Genomic DNA, 17,259 nt, shown 5'->3' on the forward strand with positions numbered 1-17,259 from the left:
GCCCATATTATGAGGAGCAACACGACTACACCTGCAGCATTTAATTAAGAGGCGCACCTTACCTGGCACCTGCACCCGACAGCCACTGAAACTCGACAGTGAAGTTGCCTACACGTCAAGTGACTGGGAGGAAAAACTGGTACAATTGTAATGATGATGATGACGCGCTACACAGACAGCGGGGGAAGCGACGCGAGGACACACACACACACACACACACACACACACACACACACACCTGGGGTCGGCCGTGGGGCTCTTCCTCCACACTTGTGGTCGGTCACTAGTTCTACACAAGTGGTCGCGTCACCCTCCCCCTCACCCGTGGTCGGCCAACACTCTCCCTCCACACGTGGTCAACTCTCCCCCTCACACGTGGTGGATATTCTCCCTCCACGCACGAGTATAACATCACGTAACTCTCACAGTGATCAAGACTTGATGTATTCACCCCACGACCTCCAAAGCTAAAGCCCCAGTTTCATCAGCTTTAGCTCAGCTTAGTCTCCAGTTTCATCAGCTTTGGTTCAGCTTAGTCCCCAGCTTCATTAGCTTTGTTCAGCTTGGAGTCTACACTTCTATCAATTTTGGATCATCTCAGAGTTTCCAGTTTCATCAGTTTTGGCTCAGCTCAGGAGATTTAGCAGACGCGAACAGTTTAAGTGAACGAGCACCAAACTGAACAATTCTTTATCAGATAAATTAACAAATAATCTAATGAGTTATGAAACCATTAGCAGATGTCCTTGTGTGTGTTTCCCTGTTCCTGTGAGTGGTTGGGTGGGGGGAATCTCTCTACCTCCTCCGCCCGGCTCGGGACCAATCAGCTTTATCGGCCTTCTGATCAGTCTGGCTGTTTGAGCCCGAGGCCCGCAGGCCCATGTATGCTTCACAACGCTGCTGGTCCGATACACTTCACAGATAATTAGTCAACTTAATTTCCTCAGTTCTCCACTCACTAGGGAGATCATAAATGCTTTAAATATTCACTCTCTCGTAAAGCAGTGTTGGAATCTACTGTATGACAGAACTGCTTTCTTTCACCATCATTATAGTCCCTTTTGATGACGTCAGCGGTGATAATGATTCTAAATATAGACTGGAAATAAGGCCTTCCAAGGTCATCCATCTGCAGTATACATCAATATCCATATCTTTCTCCCGTATTGGGTATGAGTTTGAGTGGAGAAAAATTGGAGGAAGAGTAGTGTTTTAGATACCTGAGAACAAGCATGGCAGCAAAAGGAACCATGGAAGCGGAAATGAATCATAGGGTGGGTGAGGGGTGAAGGTTCTGGGAGCGCTCAAGAACGTGTGAAAAGATAGGTTGTCTTCTGGGAGGGTAAAAATGGTGATGTTTGAAGGAACAGTAGTCCAGACAATACTATATATGGATACGAGGCATGGGCTATAGATATGACTGTGGAAGGAAGAGGTTGGGTTTGTTGGAACTGCAATGTTTGAGGACAATATGTGGGTGTGAGGTGTTCTGATCAAGTAAGCAATGAAAGGGCAAAAGAGATGTGTGGTAATAAAAAGTGTGGTTGAGAGAGCAAAAGAGGGTTTCCTAAATGGTTTGGACATACGGAGAGGATGAGTGAGGAAAGACTGACAAAGATAATATATGTGACAGAGGTGGAGGAACTAGGAGAACGGGGAGACCAAACTGGAGATGGAAGGATGGAGTGAAAAAAAGTTTTGGGCGATCAGGGCCTAAACATGCAGGAGGGTGAAAGGCTTGAACGGAATAGAGCGAATTGGAACGATGTGATACACTGGGGTTGAGGTGCTGTTAATGTATTGAACCAGGCATGTGAAACGTCCGGGGTAAACTATGGAAATGTCTGTGTGGTCTGGATGTGAATAGGGATCTGTGGCTTCGTGCAACACACATGACTGTTAAAGAATGAATGTGAGTGGATGCGGCCTTTCTTTCGTCTGTTCGTGGCGCTACCTCACTATCGCGGTAAAGGAGATAGCCTTGCGTACCGTCGGAGATAACATAAGAATAAGAGACGGTTGGTTTCTGAACCCAGCGAGGAAAAGCTTGCTGTGGTGAATGTGAATATTATCATAACATTATTACCTCAACACTTGGCAACCGCGAGAGACGCTCGTGTGACTAGCCTCGCCCGAACCTGATAAACATAAAATTCCAAACACGTATCGACCATGGTGGGAGTATCGACCATGCTGGGAGTACGCCTGCCGCTTCACAGCCTCGTTTTGCCGCCGGAAATTTGGTCGATCGAGTGTGGTGACGCGCAGGAAGTCTGCAGATGAAGGAGAAAGACACCAACTTGATTTTAATGGGTCCTTGTGGCCTCCGTAGTGCCCTGGGAAGCATCGTCTACCCGCAGGGATATTGTCCGGTTCCTCAGCTGTCCTTTGTGACGAGGAAGATGGAGTCGGGTCAGTAAGATGCTATGTTTGCCTTAACTAAGCCATCGTCTGTACCAGCGTCGGACCAGAGGTGAGGGAGTGAGGAGGACGTGGGGGAGTGGGGAGGACATGGTGGAGTGGGGAAGGAGTGGAAGAATGGGGAGGATATGGGGTAAGGGCGTGATGCAACCTATATGGATATACATATATTTTCATTTGTCTATATGGCACACATTCGTCAGCCAATATGGCATACATACACAATTGCCAGCAATTATGGCATAAATCTTCAAAAAATTATGCTAAAACTTACGATTCTGTGATAAATATCTTTATCAATTCTAAAAACTCATTCATCATATCGCAATGGTAAGATCCCATGTTATACTAGCATCTCATTACCTTCCGTCTCATTAATCGTCCTGGCATCACATCTCTCTAACCACACCTCTCAATACGCCACCATGATGCTGTTCTACACCACCTGTTCAGGCCACTATCCTCGACAGCTTCAAAGGATTAAACCAGAATCATGCTTCCCATAGATTCTCTGTGGACGCAAGCCACTCGAAGATTAACCGCTATAATTCCTCCTTTTCTTCGAACAGCTAAACTGAGGATATCTCCTCCCTCTTCCGTGTTTTCTACAACTTTTGAGCGTTAGGTTAGGTTAGGTTAGGTTTGAGAGTTAGAGTTAGGTTAGGTTAGGTTAGGTTAGGTTTGGTTTGGTTCGGTCAAGTTAGGTTAGGTTAGGTTAAGTTAGGTTAGGTCTACAAAACATCTTCGAAACCCTAACTATCATCCTAATTCATTTTCTCTTTGATTTTCTTTTCACCCAAGGTGGCCTTGACCTGGGCATGTCATGCCTGGGTCACGCCGGTCAATACAAGACAAACATAACATCGTCCAGACCCTATACTACTACTATGCTGTAGATCCCATATTAGTATGTTGTAGCCTTCATACCAACAGTGTGTAGCGCCCATATTACAGTGAAGTATCTACGTATTACGATAATTCATCCTCATACAACATTGGTGCACCTCCCACATCACAACGGTACGGCTCCCACCCAGTCCTAAGTGGAGGTAGTCAGACACAGGCCATGTTTCTGATATCAGCAGGAAATACACTACTGTCGCGCGCACTGAACTAATATCATTTTCACGACAACCAGAAAAAAGCTTTCCACCGGATTTTAAACCAGGTGGATGGAGCACCGCTCGGGTTAGTGTCAGTTTGTGCCGCTAACAGAGGCTAATTCAATGTGCCAGCCAGGCTCATCCTGTGAGCGGTAGCGCAAAAGGATTACGAAGGTCACAAAGGGTCTTTGTAGGACCGCAGTGAGCGAATAATTATGACAGGTTGTTAGGCAGCTGGTTCATTACATCAGCTTACAGGCTTTTCAGGTTGTCCACTCAAATGAAAAGTGAATAATACGTCAGGACTTCATCATGTGTATCACTATTGATAATATGGTGTCGTATTTCTAGCAGGGGTTGGTCAGGTGCATCTCCAAGACTCAATTTACTCAATCTAGGGCATAGCATTCTAGTCTGTGTCCATAATTCTGACCACACTCTCTGCAAAACGCATATTAACATCTCCAATTAGACCAAAGCGTCAACACTGCTGCATGTAGTTCAGCCTTAACGTACAGCAGTGACATCTTGTGATCTAGTCTTGCTGTTTACTACATACACTCGTTTCACTCAATCCAATTTAATATGATGGAAAATTGTACTACTAGATCCTATTTGCTATTTGTACACATTAGCTACTTCTTCCTGTCTACAGTATTTAAACTGGCCCTTTTGACAACCCAATGTTGTGCTCTACATCCTCTTTATCGGCTGGGAGTTTGGCTACATCAGCTCTATCATGCTCTCAGGGAACTGTGCGAGAGGGATTCCACAAGAGATGGATATGAATCCCTCTACCAGTTAACGACAGCATAGCTGTATCTGGTCTTACGGTGTATAAGGCAAGAAGTAAAGACACCCACGTTTATAATTAGTCTTCCCTAATCTGTTCGCATTAAGCTGGGTCATATTGACAGCACTTCCAGCCCTCCCAGTGGCAGGGTTGTGTGTGTTATTTTCAGTGTGGAGATTCTGTATGTGTTTAAGAGCACTGGTTTTGCCAATGTGTTGAGGGTGAGGGTGAAAGGCAATTAGTTCCTGAAGTGGGTAAGTATGTATGGTGACATCAAGGGAATATGATCCACCAGGTTGGCGTGAAGTGCCGTTAGTTCTTAATTCTATGCAATTGGTGTGTGAATCAGTCATGCGGGTTGCTGCGAACCAAATCCATTTGCATATGTGTTCTATCATTTTGACGGAGGGGACATCATCCGGATCAACTTCAGTCCTGAAAATCACTTGAAATATATCTTATATTTTCAGCAGTTGAAGTACTTTAATGGTCTTTGGACAGACAAGTATAATCAGGGGTTTTATGTTAAATGTCTTTATTGAAATATACTATTGCATTTAATGTTATGTAGTAGTAAAGCTGGTACACGATATCATAAACATTATAAAGGCCAACTACATCATTCTGACAAGAGCGGTGTTAACACGAAGCAAAACTCTGACAGCTTGAGTCAAGTTAGTTCTGGTTTAGCTGTTGCAGTACACGTGCAACTGACACACGATGGCATTTGAAAGAAGACACATGGTCGATTATGTGCCACTAATTTCTTTTTTATCTGACAGTCTCCACTTGCATGTTTACCAGTTAATGTACTGAACAACTTTTTTCTCTGCAGTTTCCGTTTCCCAGTAGCTTTTGTTGCGTACATAACTAACGGTAATGATCCTGGGATTTTCTATGACTGGTTCTAGTGAGGCTTTGTTGAGTACATTATACAATGTGGGACTCAATGCATCATCTTCAACAGTGCAAAGCTGTGTATATTTTTCTTTGTTTTCACTATCTTTGTCTTGAGAGAAGGCGGTCAATCTTCTGTTAGTGAGACAAAAAATTATCCCGCGTACAAGTCGATCACTTACACACATTATACAGGTCTCACTCAGCACAACCTGGTTATTAGCAACATCAGATGCAGTGGTCAAGGAGCGTTTATCTGTGCTGTCGGTCCCCACGTCAACAGGGCTGTGATGCAGATATGTTCTGTGTTGCCAGACGTGCAACCACAGGTGTATGGCAACATGAGGTCGGTCATTCTGTGGGAGAGTCTGTTCAGAATCATCCTATCTGGAACTCTGCAGAAGCATCTTGTCAGGAAGACGGAACGAAAATCATTAAGACGTAGCTTGGTTTTGATGCTGTAAATGCTGTCAGCTCGTGAAGAAGGTACTTGACCCCTAGCTTAGATGTTTTCATTGTGAATTACCAAGTATATGCCTTATCTAAGGCCTCGTCTGAAGAGCGAGCACGCCTTATAATAATTTCCTGTGTATCTGTGTGTTCGTCACTCTTATATCCGCTCCATATCGTGTGAGCTACTAGGGTGTTTGCCAGGGTAATGTACACGTGCGTCATTCACCACACCACTGGCGCGTCGCGACCCATTTCCAGAGTCGTACCTTGAAGGACAAGATCACGCCAGAGGTCAGGCTATTTTTGCGCGTCCTGCATAATTTGTGAAGCAGTTGGAGGAACTGCAGTGAAACTCAGTGCAAACTTTGTCCACCGTCAAAATAAGAGTTGTGACCTAACCACAAGAATGATGGGTCATCGTCCAACCTTCACGAATGGACACTTCGACACGTCAAAGGTCTGATATACAAAAACAAACAAACAAACAAAATGTTACCTCCAGTATCTGGTGGTATGTTGCTGTTACCCTTTCAGTGTTGCACAGGCCCATGTGTGACCTGTGTATGGTGAGACCAGGTCATGAGACTTAACTTTGAAGTGGTCTGGCGCAGTCGGGGGTAATGGTCAGGTCCAAACACAGCATCGAGAGTCCCCAGGAGAGAAATTCCCCGCTGGCCCAAGTGACCCAATAAAAGGTAATTAACCGTTTCAATTATACTGCCAGTTTACGATGGTTACACTGTCTGAGCAGCGGCACCTCTGATGACGTCGAGTGCCTCGTTCCACGGGAAACTGACCTCATGAAAGGAAATTAACACTTATGACTTCCTAACTTATGGCACATATTCATGTGAAGGGAACATCATATGTTATCATGTTTCAGCGTTACCAAGTCAGTCAGTCAGTAAAGTGCAGGTGTTGTGTGTACTGACGGACGGATCATCCCAGTCAACATGTCAGCCAAGAATTTTCGTCCAACACTTTGAGTACAATATGTTATGCTGGGGTCCTCAGCCATGACACAGTGAGGCCTTTGATGATGGCACCAGTCATGGTGAGGTCCTGGGTGATAACAGTGACGTGTTAAACTAACATCGTGATGTACATTCGTAATACATAATCATAATCAAATGTGTTTCCGATTTGGTTCACGAAGCACAGAATATACAGAGGACAGGATCCACTTCATACCTTGAGTATACCCATGGGTATGACGGCGTGACCATCCTGTATAAGTATGACATATTTCAAACTTGCTTTGTATTACACAGATGCTGTTACCTATGATGTGGTCAGCATCACTCACTCACTATCGATGCTGTTACCTATGTTGTGGTCAGCATCACTCACTCACTATCTTGTAACAATATATATCATGTATTAATGTATCCTTGACTTCCCTCCCCCTGATGGGAGGGGGACCCATTTGGGTCCCTGGGCCCCACTCGGGCCCACCTGTCATCCTCTTATGTCCATGTACTCACTGCGCGCCCCAGGGTGCTGACCTCCACCTACCCTCAGCTAAGTGTCCTTCACCTATGCTCTCACTAATGCGCTTTGTCTGTGTAGATACAGACAATAAATATCTTACAACTTAAACTAAAAGTGACCCAAACACGACATCAGCATCATCCGCAAACATATTCAAATACAAATCCATTCCATCCAGCACATCATCACCATCATCATCACCATCATCATCATCATCATCATCATCATCATCACCATCATCACCATCATCATCATCATCATCATCATCATCATCATCACCATCATCACCACCATCATCATCATCATCATCATCATCATCACCATCATCACCACCATCATCATCATCATCATCATCATCATCATCACCACCATCATCACCACCATCATCATCATCATCATCATCACCATCATCACCACCATCATCATCATCATCATCATCATCATCATCATCACCATCATCACCACCATCATCATCATCATCATCATCACCATCATCACCACCATCATCACCACCATCATCATCATCATCATCACCATCATCACCACCATCATCATCATCATCATCATTGCAGATCAAGAGTGAGTGCCAGCTATGGTCTCCAGCCCATACCATCTCCCTGGCTGGTACTTGGCCCACCACAGTCTCCTCCACCGTCAGTACACCTCACGACTTACCAATTCTCTGATCTTTTCCTCATCGTCGTCAAAGATCCTTTCCTCCACATCTCTCAGCATGATAAGTTGATCTTTAGCTGCCAGATTTAATTCACACACACAGTCACGGAACAATTCTAGATTCTCCCTTGACTACAATTCATTATTAACACAAGGTTTGTCTGTTGCTGAATCATAAAGATGCTACATTTCACTCTCTTAAACCCTTCATGTCCTGGACGGCTTTTTGTGCCGTCTTCACTACATCCCTAAGTTCAGCATTTTGACACTTCACTACTCTCTCTCTCTCTCTCTCTCTCTCTCTCTCTCTCTCTCTCTCTATATATATATATATATATATATATATATATATATATATATATATATATATCTTCCAAGCTTCTCTCTCTAACTCCTGCAATGGCACCCATGGAGAAACTCGCTTATCATGGACTTCACAGAACCTTCTGTAGAAATGTTTTCCCTACTGGGTTGGGGATTCTGTTTTCCTCTCATATTTCACACAAATCTTAAGTCCCTCTCTCATATTCTTTCTACCTCCCCATCAACTATGTGGGCACTTTCGAATGTTAAATGATCATTTTTTCCCAGTGGTGTGTCATACTTACTATCTTATATTTCAGTGTTACTATACGCAAAGATAAGATCAAGAACTGATAGTGCGTCAGCCCTCCTGACTATCGTGTGCTTAGTGACATGGCGATACAGGAAATTCTCCTGTCCACATTCAAGAAACTTGCATTTATACGACTCTGTCTCCATGCGAATTCATGCATCAATTAATAATTTCTTCATAAAACCCCTAAATTATGGCCACTTTACCATCACTGAGGTGGGTGGGTTTCCTCCGTTCGTCCTACATTATTTCATGTGTCATCGTAAATTTCTTAGATAAGTTGTCTGGCTCATTAATACTTTCTGAAGGACTGTGCACCATCAACACTAGAATGATAGCTCTATTGTACTATTGTTATGGTTTTACTTTTCCCATAATGTATCGTTTACATAGACCGTCCACCAGCATTACCTGGAACTTTAAGTTCTCACTTACTGAGAGCCAGCTCCTCCTCCTCCTCCCTTATCTTATCTTTCCTTGTTATCACGAGTCGTCAGGAAAGACTTGATAGGGTTTTATCATTACGTTTCGTGTCATCATCCTCAGTAGCAGTATCTAAATTGGTTTCTCATGATCGTTCTTTCATCTTCCATTCGTCCACCAGTAGTGATGTACATTACTGTCACTCCAGCCAGCATTACTGAGAGAGCCTGTCTCCCCGTGCTGATGGCGCCGTTAATCTGCTTTCTGAACTTTTTAGATGTCACTCCATTTTTCAACCGCTGGATGTTTTCTTTACCTCTTTTCTCGTTCTACCTTTGAGCTGTCGCTTCTGATGAAAACCACATTGAATTCTTCACATGGGCAGGGTTCTTCACATGGGCAGGGTTCTTCACATGGGCAGGGTTCTTCACATGGGCAGGGTTCTTTACCTGCCGGAAGGTTTCCTGGCAACAACATTCCACTTCTACCGTCATCAGTACTGTTCCCCTCCGTTTACCACGTCTATGTTTCCTGTTCTTTAATCTCCCAAACCAAACCTTCCATTTCTACCATCTCTAGCAATCCTCTCAACTTCTTCACTTGATGTTCTTTTTTCTTTTCATGACAAATTTTCTTCATTCAGTTCAAAAGTCGATATTAATCTACGTCTCCTTGTGGTCTAGCTCATGCCAGTTTTACTCTTATTCACTCGGTCAGAATACCATGCACCTTACAGAACCATCTATCATATACTCCATATATGTTTGCCTCTGGGGTAGTACACTGTCCCCTATACACCTTCCTTTCCTCTGTTACATCTGTGTTCCCATGTGTCCGTTCCTCTGTTACATCTGTGTTTCCATGTGTCCGTTCCTCTGTTACATCTGTGTTCCCATGTGTCCGTTCCTCTGTTACATGTGTGTTCCCATGTGTCCGTTCCTCTCTTATATGTGTGTTCCCATGTGTCCGTTCGTCTCCTAAACCCAACAGTTTTTCCTTCTGCTCCTGAGCCCCAGTCCCTCCGCCCCTCCGTCACTCTTCTCGACAGTGTACGTCGTCTGCACCTGAGGTCGCAGTCGTTTTCTTGAGTGCTTTACTTCAGTCTTCACATGCTGGCCCTCATAACCTCTCTATTCTCACCAATGTCACTACGTTCTCTTCTCTCTAGCTGGGTTGTGTCTCATTTTTTCACGCGCTTTTTATCAATGTCCAAACTCTCTCAACTGTGTTACCGGACTAAGCCTGCTCGAGGTTACAGCGCGAGTGAAACGTTACTTAACGAGGCTGTATCTGTGGGAGGACAGTCTGGTGAAAGAAATCCTCACTCTAAAGGGGTCCCCATTTTCCTGCTAAGGGAAGTAGCGCAGCAGTGAGCGGTAGGAACCTTAAGGAAGATCCCGGGTAACATATTTTGACAGAAGCAGTTTCTGGGATTATTGTCATAAATCAATGAAATACTGCCTCAATCTGTTTTTCACTTCTAACTTTCTTCATACGTTTATTATAACTTCTGACCTTCATCTTGTATCATCAACAACACCTGCTGTACGTACTCTGATGGTCAAATCCGTTTCATCCTTCCTCTCTCATGTTTGCCACCTTAGTTTCACAACCCTCATAACTCCTTCCGGGCAGCTTTTCTTTATCAGACCTGGCGACAAATCTATTATTAAGTTCATTTTCATTTTCTAATTCTATCATTGTTTTATAACCCGAACTCACCTAGGCCGGCCACACGGTAACAATCCTCCCTAATCTTTCCAAGATGTGAGTTTCTGTAACCTGGCCACAAACACGTCCTTCAACACCACTGTGTCAGAGTTCCCTCAGCATGGTCACACACCAGTTCAGGGACCGTCAGTAATACGAGCGTATTCAAGAATTCTGAAATGAATTAGGCCAATCGTTTGTTGACGTGTGGCCAATATTTCTATCAACAATATGAGGTAATTCTCATGATGAGGTCACACTGTTCTTCAGTATCTTCTTTTCCATATAATCATTGCATCAACTGACCTCAGTTATGCTCCTCATATCGAGGTTAATAAATACTTTAGTGTCCAAGAAAAATTCATTTATATGTACTACATGACGCCTGTCTCACCAGCGACTACCCCTCACCTAATATCCACCACCGCTCTGTGTACACCTTAATCTGGTGAATTATTAACTCTGAGAAATGTCAGTTTAAGGGGCCACTATGCTATCTCTTCCCTCCCCCTTGCTTGTGCCACAGGTATGTTGAAGATGTGCTCCGTCTGTGTCTTCTATAAAATAATAACCGTTCCTGAAATTTCTTCACCTGTGTGTGTGTGTGTGTGTGTGTGTGTGTGTGTGTGTGTGTGTGTGTGTGTGTGTGTGTGTGTGCACAATTCACTTTTATAAAGTCTATATTTGCATCAATCTTAAATTTAACGTAGTTATAATGTCGACCATACCTGGAAGGTTTCTAGCTTCTATCAAGAGAGTTAAGACTTATTCCATGATTACTGGCGAGCAGAAGGAAGACTTGCATAGTCTCCTGCGGGTGGACACGCAGGGAGAGCGTGTCACACTCCAGACGTAAGTCCTGCACTTACAGAAGGTGGTCAAGATATTGTGGCTGTCGGTTATTAACATGAGGTTGACGACCTTGATGATGACCTTGACATCTGACACAACTAAAGCCTAACAAACAAACCAAACTCTTCCTCAGCAGTGTTGTAAGGGAACAATGGCGACAAACATCACAAAATATTCTAAGCCACCGACCTACCTCACCCCACACACCACGCTCCACAAAAACCAATCGTGAAATATTTCTTTGCCACCCCGTCAAGAGCGGGGGGACTGAGCGGCCCAGTCTGTACCACCAACCACGAACCTGCAAGTGGAAAATTCGGCCACTTGAAGGGGCCACAACACAGGCCATCATCAACCATTACGGGGATCCATCTTCATTACCTTCACCTTCCAGCCGGACAAGTCTGGAGCGATGGAACGTCCTCTGGAAATGAGGCAGGAACAGAAAGATACGAAAAGTGAATACCATGAGACAAGACGTAAGCTCTCTCTCTCTCTCTCTCTCTCTCTCTCTCTCTCTCTCTCTCTCTCTCTCTCTCTCTCTCTCTCTCTCTCTCTCTCTCAAGGTCGCAGGCTGTTGAGTGTGGTCGACCAAGCTGTTGGACGCTACGCATGGCAGGTCCACGTAGCCACCACAAGCCTGCCTGGTCTGGTACACTTTGTAAATACTCGTCCACAACATTCCCTTAATCTCTACTGCGCATTCCATTATGTTGAAGAGTGTTGCAGGCAATGTGTTGTATAGTCTTGGGTCCCGGATGTTCAATGTATATACTCCCTTTTTTTTCCTCTACTGTGCATACTGTTTGCCTTTTCCTTTTAAAGCTAATATTTTACACAGTTTTCTTTCATACCTGTTGTGCCAGCAGGGATATATTCTCGAGTGCAGGTTGGAAACCTTGCCTTTGAGGATTTTTCAAGTGTATGTGATGGTGGTATACCTCTCCCGTCTGCGCTCCATAGAGTAAAGCCTCAGTGATCTCAGTTGTTCTTAGTAGTTCAGTTTCTCTACCTTGTCAGTGCAGCCATGAAAGGTCTCAGAACACCTTCTAGTTCTGCAGTTTTTCTGACTTTTTCTTAGGGTGATGTAACACACAGCAGTATTCTATCCGCAAGAGTATTAGTGCCTTGAAAAACGGTCATCACTGGTTTGCTCTCTTCTTGTCTTGAAAGTCCACAGATCCATTCTCCCATCGTTTTAGGAGAAAGCAACTGTTGTCTTGTTGTATTCGCTGAAGGTGTGGTAGTTAACTGAAACGTGACAGTGTCTGTGTCCTTCAGGTGTTTTGTACTGTTCTTGGTTTCTTCACTATCCACATACTTTCAATGTCTCTTGATTATGCATCAGCAAGACTGCCGCTACCTCTACTCATATATCAGGCATATTCTCACCATCTTTTCTCGCACATCACACATACTTTCTCTGGCTCAGCTGACATTACCACAAACGTCACGCTCTCTTAACTAAGCTTGTTCTGCGGCACAAAAATCTTCATCTGTTTTGACTGTCTTTGTTCAGTGTTTACGTTAAACGAAAACAACACTGTATCAAACCAGGAAAAAAAGGTAAGTAAAAAATGGATAGTTGCATAATGAAATCATATATATATATATATATATATATATATATATATATATATATATATATATATATATATATATATATATATTCAGTGGGCCAATAACTTACTAGGCTACAACTACACCATCGAAAAACGTATGGCAATATACGTTCCAACCCCCAAGCCAACCTTCCCCAAACCATCCCTCCCTCCACGCCACCAGGCCTCTGCCCCCCCCCCACATCTCCCTCCTCCCCAGCACACACACACAACACCAGACAACTCTCTCGCTCCAAACTTTAGATGGCGTCTTGCCTCACCCTGAGTAAATCCATTTACTCCCGCCTGATGGCCAGTTAGCCCGGTAATTAGCTGTAAGGGAGAGGGGGGGTTAACTTTATTAATTCTTGTCTCGTCTCAATAACGTCAACGACCACACTTCATCCTCTCTCTCTCTCTCTCTCTCTCTCTCTCTCTCTCTCTCTCTCTCTCTGGTTTTCAAACTAAAGGAATTCATAGATCTTCGCCATTCTCAGTACGCTAACTACGTCTCTCCACGTTAATTACTATCTTGTAAATTCTTTTATACGACCATTTCTTACGACAATAATCTGGTTAGTATTCATGCATGTTCAATCATTTTATGTCAATATTGAGGAAAACATGAAGATATACTCTGTAATATATCAAACCTTGGGTATCATAATGCATGAAATAGTACATATCAACCACTACAATGGTTGATAAATTGTACATATTTAGTTTTATTTCTGATTCATTATAGATATGTATTGATCATGCAGTATGATCAATCAGGATAATGCATACAATCATCTACATATGAGTCAGAATAAGGAATCAGCAAACATAAATGTAATTACTGATATAAGACACCCTGGATGTCCTCATGTTAGGATGTATATATGAGGAGATAATATATAAACAGGACTAAATAATGTTCTTCCGTCACTATATCATATCCAAGTTTTCTTCCTTCCCTTAACAAAAGACAAAAATGACATGTCAAACACTGCAATACGAAAAAACATTTACATATCATCACTGTCAAACAGAAAGCAGAGATTATAAGGAATTGTTTTACAAGCGCGTGTTGTTATGATTCATAATACATCAGATTCCATCAGCTGCTCACTTACACAACTCAGTCCTTATCATCACATGGTTATGTTGATAACAGCACAGTGTCCAGCACGACACTGACAATCGCAACGCCTTCATCTCACACCAGCTCCACACTGGAAGTAGTTGCATCAAGGAAAGCCAAATGTAAAGGAAAAGTAAAGGAGGACACGGGAGTCCACCTTCTGTCTGGCGTGCGACCTCAAGGAATATGTATGTACGAGACTCCAGCAGTGAGTGGGGAGGTTCTCAAGTCTTGGTGCAGAACAGAACTGCTGAACCTGACCAACACAAACTGGACCCTCAGCAGGGAGGTGGGATTCACTGTTTAGAAGCGTGCACGCACCTTCCCAGCAGCCATTAAGGACTTACTCAGATGGATCTTTCTCAGTTGCCCAACCTGGTGAGACTATCATGTCATTGTCGTTATTGACGAGCGGGGTCTTAAACACCCAGATTTTGGCTGACTCCACTAATGCGGTGGTCAGCACCATCATGATGACCCAAGCACGTGCACCAGGTACCACCATCATGATGACCCAGCACGTGCACCAGGTACCACCATCATGATGACCCAGCACGTGCACCAGGTACCACCATTATGATGACCCAGCACGTGCACCAGGTAGCACCAACATGATGACCCAGCACGTGCACAAGGTAGTACCATCATGATGACCCAGCACGTGCACCAGGTTAGCACCATCTTGACGTACTGGCACCAGTCGTTCACCTCTCCTGTGAGGGTCGTCACTACCGCTGTTCATGACCTGCAGGCACGGCAGATATAACCCTACTCCTCCCCCCTCCTTGTGGGAAACATGATCATGAGCATCATACATGAAGGCGACGCTACACAGGTAATTGTCACACACACAACACTTCCCTGATCACATCAACCAGTCTTGTAATCCTCAAACCCGCCACGATGAAACACATGGAAAAAACTGGATCATAGAAAAGGTTAAAAGAGAATATTCACCAAGTTTACGATTGTGACGATAAGGAGAGAGCGAAACCTACTGACATCGTAAGGAAGAACCATTAGATACAGCAGAGGAGGAGCTGTGACATACCTGGCCACACATCACCAGGTGTGGCCGGCCAGCGGGGGACACCTCCACACCACCAAGTGAGGCAGACCTCCCCCAGCATGTACACAACCTGGCACCCCGCCGGGGAGGCCACACCTACACCTGGTAAAGTTATCTTCTTCCTCTCTACATATATATAATATAGTGCATGTGAACACGCACTTCCATATAACATACAAACCTCCAACACCATTTCCCGTGTTAGCGAGGTAGCGTTAAGAACAGAGGACTGAGCCTTAGAGGGAATATCCTCACTTGGCCCCCTTCTTTGTTCCTTCCTCTAGAAAATTAAAAACGGGAGGGGAGGATTTCCAGTCCCTCGCTCCCTCCCCTTATAGTTGCCTTCTACCACACGCAGGGAATACGTGGGAAGTATTCTTTCTCCACAAAGCCTCAAACAAAGATAATTATGATAAGTTTAGTTTAGAGACTTTCTTCTTTAAACTAACACACACACACACACACACACACACACACACACACACACACACACACACATACACACACACACAAGATATTTATAGAGCACTTAATGACTGATGACGCAACGTACAACACAGCGAGAAAGAATATTCTTGTGACGGACAAATGATAATGTTGCTGCTGTTCACTAAGAGCAGCTGGTGATGAATAGAATCAGGCAACATTGTAGCGATGTTCGCAGTCATTAAGAGAGTATAACGAACAAATCCTGCAATTTCGCTCAGTTCCCGGATCACTGACGTGAGAACAATGAACTAATGGGGTCAACCCTCTTTAATTATTTTTTCCACTCTCTCTTTCAGAGACATTACAATCTTTTATTCCACCAGCGGCAGTAAAAACCCTGCTCATTACCGGGTTGTATCTAAAACAAAGGATTATTATAAGACCTCGCTGGTTCGCTCCCTCTCTTTACTGACCTTCCAAATACCATCATTTATAATTCAACTGTGATCTGTATAATTCTCACTGCTACACTTTACACGTGTCTCATTCACTTCATCGTGTGAATGAATATAAATAAGAATGAAGGCTGAAATGTAAGATATAAATGAAAATGAATGTAGACCAACGGAGTAAATTTATAACAACAAAACATAAGGTTAGTGATTTAACGATGCAATAAAAATATATGATGCAGGTTCCCTCCTGCTGAGTCGTGTAGACGGTGTGGCCCATAATTCAACCCATTCATAACTTCCTCAAATACTTAAAACAAATATTGATTTACACAAATGATGAAGACGATTTTCCCCCGACCCAAAAATCATACCAAGTTACCAAAAATGTTCATAATATGGGAACGAGGGAACAAAGGTACACACATACACACACACACACACACACACACACACACACACACACACACACACACACACACAACCTCATCCACAAAATTTCGAAATATTTCGAGGCCTCTGTCTTCTTGGGGGGGGGGGGGGGGGGCGCCGCCCGTGGGTCTAAACTGATCCCGACGTAAAAGGTAACACACGAAGTTTAATCCAGAAAGTTACACCAACGCAAACTTTTCCTTAACAATCTGATCCTGGAGAATCCTGTGCTGGGGGGGGGGGGGGTACGACTGACCTGTGCCGAGGGGGAGGGAGGGGCTACGTCTGACCTGACCTGATCAAAAAAGTCTCCATCTTGTTAGTCCGGCGGTGCGTCATCATCGTGCTCTTATATCTATCTATCTCTCTATCTATGTATCTATATCTATATCTATCTATATATATATATATATATATATATATATATATATATATATATATATATATATATATATATATATTAGATCACGAAGGAAAATCAAAGAAGGAAAGATCTCGTGTAAGTGAACCCAAGTCCTCAGTAGACACAGGTCAACCATGTAGTGGTGTGTTGGCTCACATGAATGTCAGAACATATTGTGAACTGGTCCGGAGATTCTTCAACCATAAATTGTAAAGTTTTATATATACAACTTGATTTGTATCTGCTCTTATACAGGTGACTGATGATGAGAATATGAATGTTAGTAGAGGATTATTTAGTGTAGACAACCTCA

The 17,259-nt window shown here is 43.6% G+C and overlaps 1 protein-coding gene across 12 annotated transcripts in view; it reads right to left on the reverse strand.

Annotated features, from left to right (window-relative positions):
- The window catches only part of LOC139749360 (uncharacterized), a 512,783-nt gene that overhangs the window by 233,291 nt on the left and 262,233 nt on the right, over positions 1 to 17,259 (reverse strand). The gene's annotated exons all lie outside the window — the stretch shown is intronic.

This window comes from Panulirus ornatus, chromosome 7 (assembly GCF_036320965.1).
Source record: "Panulirus ornatus isolate Po-2019 chromosome 7, ASM3632096v1, whole genome shotgun sequence".
Lineage (NCBI taxonomy): Eukaryota > Metazoa > Arthropoda > Malacostraca > Decapoda > Palinuridae > Panulirus > Panulirus ornatus.